The 9,262-nt window shown below is 41.5% G+C and overlaps 1 protein-coding gene across 3 annotated transcripts in view; it reads left to right on the plus strand.

The window, feature by feature from the left end:
* Positions 1-9,262, plus strand: part of RGS22 (regulator of G protein signaling 22) — a 148,331-nt gene that overhangs the window by 19,677 nt on the left and 119,392 nt on the right. The window lies entirely within an intron of this gene.

Consider the following 9,262-nt stretch of genomic DNA (forward strand, 5'->3'; position numbering starts at 1 on the left):
TTATTTGTTTTGTTTCCTTTTTCTCGAAAAGAATTTGTGTTTTCTCCTCCATGGGGTATGCTGGGTCTCTGAAACCATCATGGGGGTCAGGTCAAGACACTATGCCACGCTCTCCCTTTCCGGCAGCAGGCTTGAGCCATGTTACAGGACTCTCCGACAGCTTCCTTTGTGGTCTGACTCTTCATCTTTCATCGTCCAATTGTGTGTTGTAACATACTCAACAGAGTCACAGAATTATTGTCAGAATTTTATTCTTCTGGATTATGCAGTCTTTCCTCTAGGCTCTGCATTCACCATTCTTCCTCCAAAAAAACAAACAAAAAAAAAATTTAGTGAAGTTTTAGAAAGAAAAGTCTTTTCTTTTGGGTCTGATTTCAGTTTCTGAAAATGGACATTTCATTGTCTCGAGACTTATGATTATATGGACTTTTACTTGGTCTAGAAAATAAATTCCCCCCACCTAATTTTCTTCTTTATTAAAAAAAAATCTATCTTAAATTATAGAAGAAATATAACAATAGTATAGGAAATTAACTTCAAATGTAAGAAGAGTTCAGCCCAAATCCTGTCATCCAGTTAGAGCAGACATAACCTTTTCGTGTACATTTGTTTAAAGGCTTTAGTTGACATTGACTTAGTGTGGTTTCTTTTGAACTCTGTGCAATAATGTTTTTCATCCCTCAGGCAGTTTGACCCCTTCATGTGTCCCATGCAGCCCACCTGGATGACTTCTCCTTCTTTTCTGTCTCTCCAAATCCTTCTGCTTTTATATTATATTCATTGTCTCTCTGTCTCTCTCCATCTCTCTATCTCGTACCTTTGCATTTACACTTGGTACTACACAATCTACCTATTAGCTCCTCATGCATCATGCCACAAGATGGGGGAAGGGGAACTATCACAGGTTTGCAAAAAGCATTTGGGGGCAGGGAGGAGAAGGAATAATGGATTCTCAGACCAAGTTACTGGCAAGATTCTAGAACAGATTAGTAATGTTTGGTTTATGAGCACTTAACTAAGAATTAGAAGCCAGCATGGGCTTACTGAGAATTAGTGAGCCAAACTAATCTCACTCTCTCTGTCTTTTTTTCCACCCCCCTCTCTCTTTTGGATAGTTATGAATCGGTACTTTAGGGAACTGTAAATTTAATGTATTATGATTTCAGTGAATGACAATAATGATAATAAATTGAGCCATCTTCCTGCTCAAAACTTTGTCTAGTGGCTCCTCGTTACACTAAGAATAAAATACAAAATCCTATATAATCTGGCCCTTGCCATCTGTTGGGCTTTATTTCCTATGCCTCTTTTGCTTGTTAATCCTTTTCCAGCCTAGCTGGAAAACTTGGCCTTTTATGTTTCTCAAACGTGAGTATGCTAACTGTACTCAGGGCCTCTCAGCCTGGAGGGCTCTCCCCCGAGATATTTGTATCACTTTGTCTCTGATTTAAATCACTCTGTCCAGAAAGCCTTCCCTCCCAACCCTGTCTAATCAATACATGCTCCACTTATGCTGCTGTATTTGTCTTCAGAGCCCTATCATCATCTGTGAAATTCATTCTCAGATATTTCGCTAATCATAGCTAGTAGGGGTTGACTCTTAATAGCCCAACTTGGAAGTTCAAACTCTTTAATATGGACCCTTTGCGATTTGGCCTCAATATAACCTTTCTAGCCTTATCTCTAGCTTCATACTTACATCATCCTGTGCACTCGCCCACCTTGGCCACACGAATTGTTCCTGTGCTCATCTCCCAGTGTAACGGCTGGGAGAGCAGGGAGACAGGACTGTGTGACCTCAGTGTCTTCACTCATTGCCCATGTGATCTCAGGTATATTCCTTAATTCCTAAGTTCCTCAATATCCCTTTATGCAAACAGTAGAACTGTCTTGCAAGACTGTTAGGAAATGAGGTAATGCATGTTAAGTACCTGGCACAGATTTAGTGCATCTCTCTTCTTTTCCTTCACTAACCAGCCCGTCTCATCTTCCGTTCCTGCGGCATGAGGGACAGTCACGCTTTAGTTGGATTGATGGATTATTGTCATTTCAGAGAATAATCTGTCCCACACAAATCTGTCATTGGCTTTGACTTTTAAAAATTATTATTTATCAAAGACTTGGATGAAACATTGCAAGTGAACTGGTGTTTTTCCAGCTTACTCAGCTGGTGAGTGACAGGGTCCACCCAGGTCCACATGGCTCAGAAACTTGTCCTGCTGCACTGTGGTGGCTGTAGAAATGGCAGGAGGGGAGCAGACTGACAGTCTGGATGACAGAGTCTGGTCTCACTTTTGTCATGGTAGTCTGGAATATGGGCTAAAATAAGCAAAGCTAATGTGTTTTTAGGGTGCACTAATAGAAATGTAGTTAAGATCAAGAGCAATATTAGTCTGGAGCCTAGAAGGCACTCATTAATGTTTGTGTATTTTTTTTCCGCATCGGATTGAATTGTCAGACCACATGTGGAATATTGTCTTGTATTCTTGGTGCCATATGTTGGGTTGCTCTGCCAAACCAGACTCGGGAAGACTTGGTCAATGAATGCTATGGAAACTACGTCAAAGGAGTGAGGGGTGAAAGATGAGTGAGTGTTGGACCTGGTTTGGGAATGAGTAGAAATGTTGTAATGAAGCAGCTCTTTCTAAATATTTGAAGATGTGACTGAGGAAGAAGGGTTAACAGTTTCTGTGAAGCTCGAGGGCAGAGCCAGGGCCAGCATATATGAGGAAATTGATTTTCACTCACTAGACGAAAGATGTTTAAAGATGGTTTTCTAACCATAGAGTGGGCTGGCTAGTGAAGGACTAAACTCTCTGTGATTAAGATATTCAGGTATAGGTAATCATTTGAGGAAATATTTTATAGGGGTTATACATATTGGGTGGGAGTTTAGACTTTTTCAGGTAAAGAAAATTTGATTAATTTCTTCTAGTCTGTTTTTTGTTTTGTTTTTTCTTAATCTTAGAAATTACACTGTCAATTTTCTGGGGCCAGGATAGACCCCTTTCTTCTATATCTCCCAAAACTTCTTGAGAATGATTTTTTTTTTTAGTTTTTACACCTTCTGCATAAGATCCTTGAACTAAATAAACCTTCTAATCGTCTTCTGCCTCCCCTCCTCTACCACCTCCACCCTCCAAAAAAAAAAAACCAAAAACACCCTAAAACAAAAACCCAACAGTCTAACCCTGACAGTATAGATACATATAACAACATTCTCGATCTAAAAGAGCTCTTAGGTCATCTAGATTTCTGAGACCTTCTCCACATCTGTGGTGAAATGCCCACGGTCCCATAAGTGGATTGTGGCACAAATGGGCCTTGGAATCAGGCTCTCTTTCTCCTACACCATTTCTTTCCATTACACCATTACACCCTTGGGACACATTGTAAGATCCAGAAATTGATGGCTGGTAGCCTGCCTCCATGTTATTTTTTGATGAGGGGAATCCAGGACAGTTGCTGCTATTATAAATGAGTGTGGCACTTTCCAAATCCTAGCTTTCATAACTTCATTCTGTTTGTTCTGGTGCCAGGTTCACATTCAGATATTGTTTTCATTTAGTGTCTGGGAAGGTTTTTTTTTTTTTTTTTTTCTGTCAACTCTTTATGGACAAGTGTTTGCTTATTAAATTTTCTTCTATGCTATAGTGTGAAAACACTTTTTTCCCCCTTTTGGTTTTGTTTTGTGTGTTTTATTCTTAGTGACTGTTGTGGGATTGAGTAGATGAGCCCACATACAGATTTAGGTTGGTCCGCTGTGGGTGGTTTAGAATGTTTGTGACATTTATGGTTTGCAGAAGCTGAAGGGGTGGCCTGCTCTATACCCTCCTTGCAAGGATAGGTATGTCATGTGTTTGCCAGACCATGCTTAGCTATGTGCCTTTGGAATTTTACCATAACTTCTTTTTTTGGAATGATTCTCCACACTTCTTTAAAATCTGTAAGCTATTATAATTTCTTGCAGCTTTATGAAGGAACTATATGTTAGATGGTTGGGTAAAAGGAGAGAGAGAAAGAGACAATGGATTTGGGAAATGGGTGCGATGAAGGAGAGATGAATAACTTGGGTCTTCCTCTGCCAAAATTTAAATACTCAGAGACTGATTTTTCAAGGTGTTGATGGAGCCCTAGATAGTACTGCTTAGTTCAGCATTTGTTCCAATGGATGTTTTGATAAGCTTTGTAGATCAAACATAAAGGACTCAACTTACATAATGTAACTCATTTTATTAACTAAGGATATTTTCTATGCATTTTATGTGGCACATGATTCGTTCCCTCCCGCTGGTGAATATGTCCAGTAAATAGTTTATGGTTAAACATCTAAAATGACAATAAAACTTAGATTAAAAGAAGTTGTTATTGGTAACTGACTTGTTACATTCAAGCAGTCAGATGTTTCTCATTCACTGACTAAGATGCATGTTTTAAATATAGCTTTGGAGCTCAATTAGTAGAGACAGAGTTGGAGCAGAGATGAACATGTATTAAATTAACCTAGTCATTAGTTTTTAATTTAAATACTGTTCAGCTAAATAATTTGGCACCCAGTAAGTTTCAGTGGTGCTTGGCTGGCAGTTTAAGCACATCACTAATTATTCACAGGTTTTTTCTTCCCCCCTCCTCTTTTCAAAGAAATGTGGAACCAGCAATTTATTGTGGTAAAAATATTTTCATGCACTTGCTTTTTCTGTGAAAATATTTTTCGCACATGGATGACTGGTACTACAAAGTTAGCTTTCACCACCTTCAGGTCAATTCGTTTTAGAACATTTGGAAAATGATACTCTTGAAATAAGAAAATTAAGTAAGGAAAAGAGCAGTCCGTAACAGCTTGCAGAGGGTTGAGTTTGAGGCTCAAACTGAAGATTTTTTCCTGTCATATGATTAAAAGCTGGGTTTTCTCTAAATCAGCCTACTCAGCTTTCTGGGGAGAAAGTCATTCATTTCTGTCCCCCCGACTTTGCATGTCTTTTATTGTCACATGCTAAACTATTTTGAGGAATTTTGTAGATAAGCTTAGAAATGGTAACAACAGAGGACGTGATACGTGAGAAAGATTCTTTTTGAGCAGACAATAGGACTTTGGGGAATAAATCCCAGGGTCCTTCTCCTATGTATAGACCTCGATGGCCAGCCCCTGCATGTATGTGAGCACACGTGGAAGTCAGCATGAAGCCACAAACAGCACGTGGGCTTTGAAGTTTGCTTAACCTGGATTCTGTCTCCCCCTACACCCTGGCCCTGCCACAGCTAAAACCTTCCGGTGGCTTCCCATCACTCCAAACCAGTGTTTCTCACACTTGAGCGTGCATCAGAACCATCTGTGATCTGGTTAAACACAGAATATTGGGACCCACCCCCAGAATTTCTGTTTCTGTGGTGAGAACCCTAGAATCTGCTTTTCTAACAGATTCCTAGGTGATGCTGATACTGCTGGTCCAGGGACACACTCCAGGAATCACCGATTTGAGAGATTATGTAGAGAGTTATGGCATAAATAGGAATTCTTGGTGACCTTGTCCTCTGCCTTTGTCTCCAGGCTTCCGTCCTGTTAGTCTCCCCTTGGGTATTCCGCTTCAGCAGCGTCAAACTGCCAGTAGGTCCTCAAAGGTGCCCTGTTGTCTGGCACTCCTCACCTATTGTTTGTGCAAATATCTTGATACACTCGCTATTTCTCTTACTGAGTTCCTTCCTCTCACTCGTCTGCCTGATGTGAAAGCCTGTTTATTCTTCCGGACTCAGCTTTCTTTATGTGGTGCTGCTGTGCTTCGCCGCTCAGTTGTGTCCGGTTTCTCTGCGACCCCACGGACCGTAGCCCACCAGGCTCTTCTGTCCATGGGGCTTCTCCAGGCAAGAATGCTGGAGTGGGTTGCCATGCCCTCCTCCAGGGGATCTTCCCCACCCAGGTCTCCCGCACTTTAGGCAAATTCTGTCTTGTCTGAGCCACCAGGGAAATACAGAGGCTGCCGGAGGTCACGCGGAGCTGTGGGCACTCCCGCCACTGTCCTTTGGGGCCAACCTTGGGCCTGCTCTGAGGCGGTCTCTGGTAACCAACGTGTCAGGCTGCCTCTCCTCGAGGACTCTGGGGGTCTCAGGAGGGTCAACTTCCTTAATTTCCCAAAGATTCTTGACAAATCCTCCTGTGCCATCAGTCCACTTTGTATATACTTCTGTGGTAGTTATTGTGTCTTGAAGTGGACTTACACAGGCGTTGTTGCTCAAAATGAATTATTTGTGCTCTGCAGAGTGAGTGAGGGTGATTTAACGAGTGAGGGTGACTTTGTCTGTTGTAGCCGTTTACAAACACACATAGACCAGCCTGTGAACATCCTAGAGAGGGTCTGAGATGGAAGAGGAGACTCTACCATTCCCTCAGCGACTCTTACCTTCCTACCTCTTAGGATAGCTGTCTTCTCATGCTGAGGGTGATCCTAGTGTCAAACATACATATCTTTGTATAACATGAGCTTTAAACACAAGCCCACTACTTTATCTGGTCCCTCACTGAAGAATTAATGACACATTTTAATGTCAGAGGAAAAATTCACAGTAATGAACTTCTTGAAAGTTCAGTTCAGTTCAGTTGCTCAGTCATGTCCAACTCTTTGCGACCCCATGGACTACAGCACACCAGGCCTCCCTGTCCATCACCAACTCCTGGAGCTTGCGCAAACTCATGTCCATTGAGTCGGTGATGCCATCCAACCATCTCATCCTCTGTCATCCCCTTCTCCTCTCACCTTCAATCTTCCCCAGCATCAGAGTCTTTTCAAATGTCAGTTCTTCACATCATGTAGCCAAAGTACTGGAGTTTCAGCTTCAACATCAGTCCTTCCAATGAATATTCAGGACTGATTTCCTTTAGGATGGACTGGTTAGATCTCCTTGCAGTCCAAGGGACTCTCAAGAGTCTTCTCCAACACCACAGTTCACAAGCATCAATTCTTCGGTGCTCAGCTTTCTTTATAGTCCAGCTCTCACATTCATACATGACCACTGGAAAAACCATAGCCTTGACTAGATGGGCCTTTGTTGGCAAAGTAATGTCTCTGCTTTTTAATATGCTATCTAGGTTGGTCATAAGTTTTCTTCCAAGGAGTAAGCGTCTTTTATTTCATGGCTACAGTCACCATCTGCAGTGATTTTGGAGCCCCCCCAAAATAAAATCTGTCACTGTTTCCACTGTTTCCCATCTATTCACCATGAAGTGATGGGACCAGACGCCATGATCTTAATTTTCTGAATGTTGAGCTTCAAGCCAACTTTTCACTCTCCTCTTTCACTTTCACCAAGAGGCTCTTTTGTTCTTCACTTTTTGCCATAAGGGTGGTGTTATCTGCATATCTGAGGTTATTGATATTTCTCCCAGCAATCTTGATTCTAGCTTGTGCTTCATCCACCCCAGCATTTCTCATGATGTACTCTATGTATAAGTTAAATAAGCAGGGTGACAATATATAGCCTTGACGTACTCCTTTCCTTATTTGGAACCAGTCTGTTAATCCGTGTCCAGTTCTGACTTGAAAGTTAGAACAACACTATACTTTATGACAGTTTTCAAGGATTTCAAGGGCTAGTTTTAATTAAATATGATTTCACATTATGGACTGGCTGTAGGACCCCTCTCTCGTCTCACATTTCAGTTGAGATGTGAGCTCTTTGATTTTCAAAATCAGGCTCGTTTCTCAGGTGCAGGTCTTAAAAGTTGGGGTGCCTGATGTGGAGTTTGAACCCTCTGCTCCTCATGGGGCTGCTCTGGGTTTTGAGTTTCAGGGGTGACTGCTTCAGGGGTGGGGTTTATGGTGAGTTTGTGTCCCAACTTCTCCTACCTGTTTGAGGTGGTTTTCATCTTGTTTCCCCAATGTGTAGTCACCACTCAGCCAGCTTTTAGGCCTTTTTTTTTTTTGCTTTTAGGCTTCTTTACAAGGAAATGTTTCTATATGTAGCTGTGTGTGTCCATCGGAGGAGGCATGTTCAGGATCTTCCTAAGATGCCATCTGGCTGCAGGATGAGTCTTCATATAAAATATGTCTGTGTACATACATACACAGGCTTCCCTGGTGGCTCAGGTGGTTAAGAATCCACCTGCAGTGTGGTAAGCCTGGGTTCTGTACCTGGGTTGGGAAGACCACCTGGAGAAGGGCATGGCAACTCACTTCAATATTATTGTCTGGAGAATCCCTGTGGTTAGAGGAGGCTGGCAGGCTACAGTCCATGGGGTCGCAAAGAGTTGGACACGACTGAGTGACTAAGTATACAGCACAGCACATACACATACATGTATATATTGTTGTTGTTAAGTCGCTCAGGCATGTCTGACTCTTTCACGACCCCATGGGCAGTAGCCCGCCAGGTTCTTCTGTTCATGGGATTTCCCAGGCAAGAATACTGGAGTGAGTTGCCATTTCCATCTCCAGGGGATCTTCCTGACCCAGGGATTGAATCTGCATCTCTTGTATTGCAGGCAGATTCTTTAGCTCTGAACCACCAGGAAAGTTACTCATATATATATATATGAGTAACTTTCCTGGTTACTTTCCTGGTTACTTTCCACCCCCTTCTATACACACACACACACACACACACACATATATGTATGTATGTGTGTGTGTATATATATATACACACATACAAACACATAATAGGTATTTGTACATATACATATACACATATATTTCTAACTCCAATTTTATAACATCCTGATATTTATTAAATTTTAACTAATAGTGTATCTAGCAATCTCCTAGTAAAACTTGGAAGAATTGATGCTCTCCTCAGTACACTTACTACATGAGTATGCGGTTCATTGAAGGTGTCCTAAAATAAATTAATGTTCTGAAAAAGGGACCTGATTCTAAATTCGGAGGGCAAAATGAGAAAAGACACAGACAGTCCACCATATACTTGCTATGGAGTGATTTACCCGAAGTCACAGAGCCACTTATTGGCAAGCTGGTATTAAAACTCAAGACTCCTGACTGTAACTGACTGACTTTAAATAAAAGTTGGCAGCATTTAGTAATTACAGAGAAAAGCTCAGAAATGTTGTCTTTCACTCTCTCTTTTTTTTGCCACAGTGAATGGAATGGTGTTGAAATAGTCTTAAATGAAGAACACATTGTATTTAATTTTCTCCTTTTGGGTGAGGGAGACTTAGCTTTCATGGCTCCTGGGGATGAAAGAGACAACAGAAGTGTTATATCTTCTCTGATTCATTCTTCCCTAGCAATCCACCCCCTTCTAAGAGAGTAAC

This window comes from Odocoileus virginianus, chromosome 15 (genome assembly GCF_023699985.2).
Source record: "Odocoileus virginianus isolate 20LAN1187 ecotype Illinois chromosome 15, Ovbor_1.2, whole genome shotgun sequence".
Taxonomy (NCBI): domain Eukaryota; kingdom Metazoa; phylum Chordata; class Mammalia; order Artiodactyla; family Cervidae; genus Odocoileus; species Odocoileus virginianus.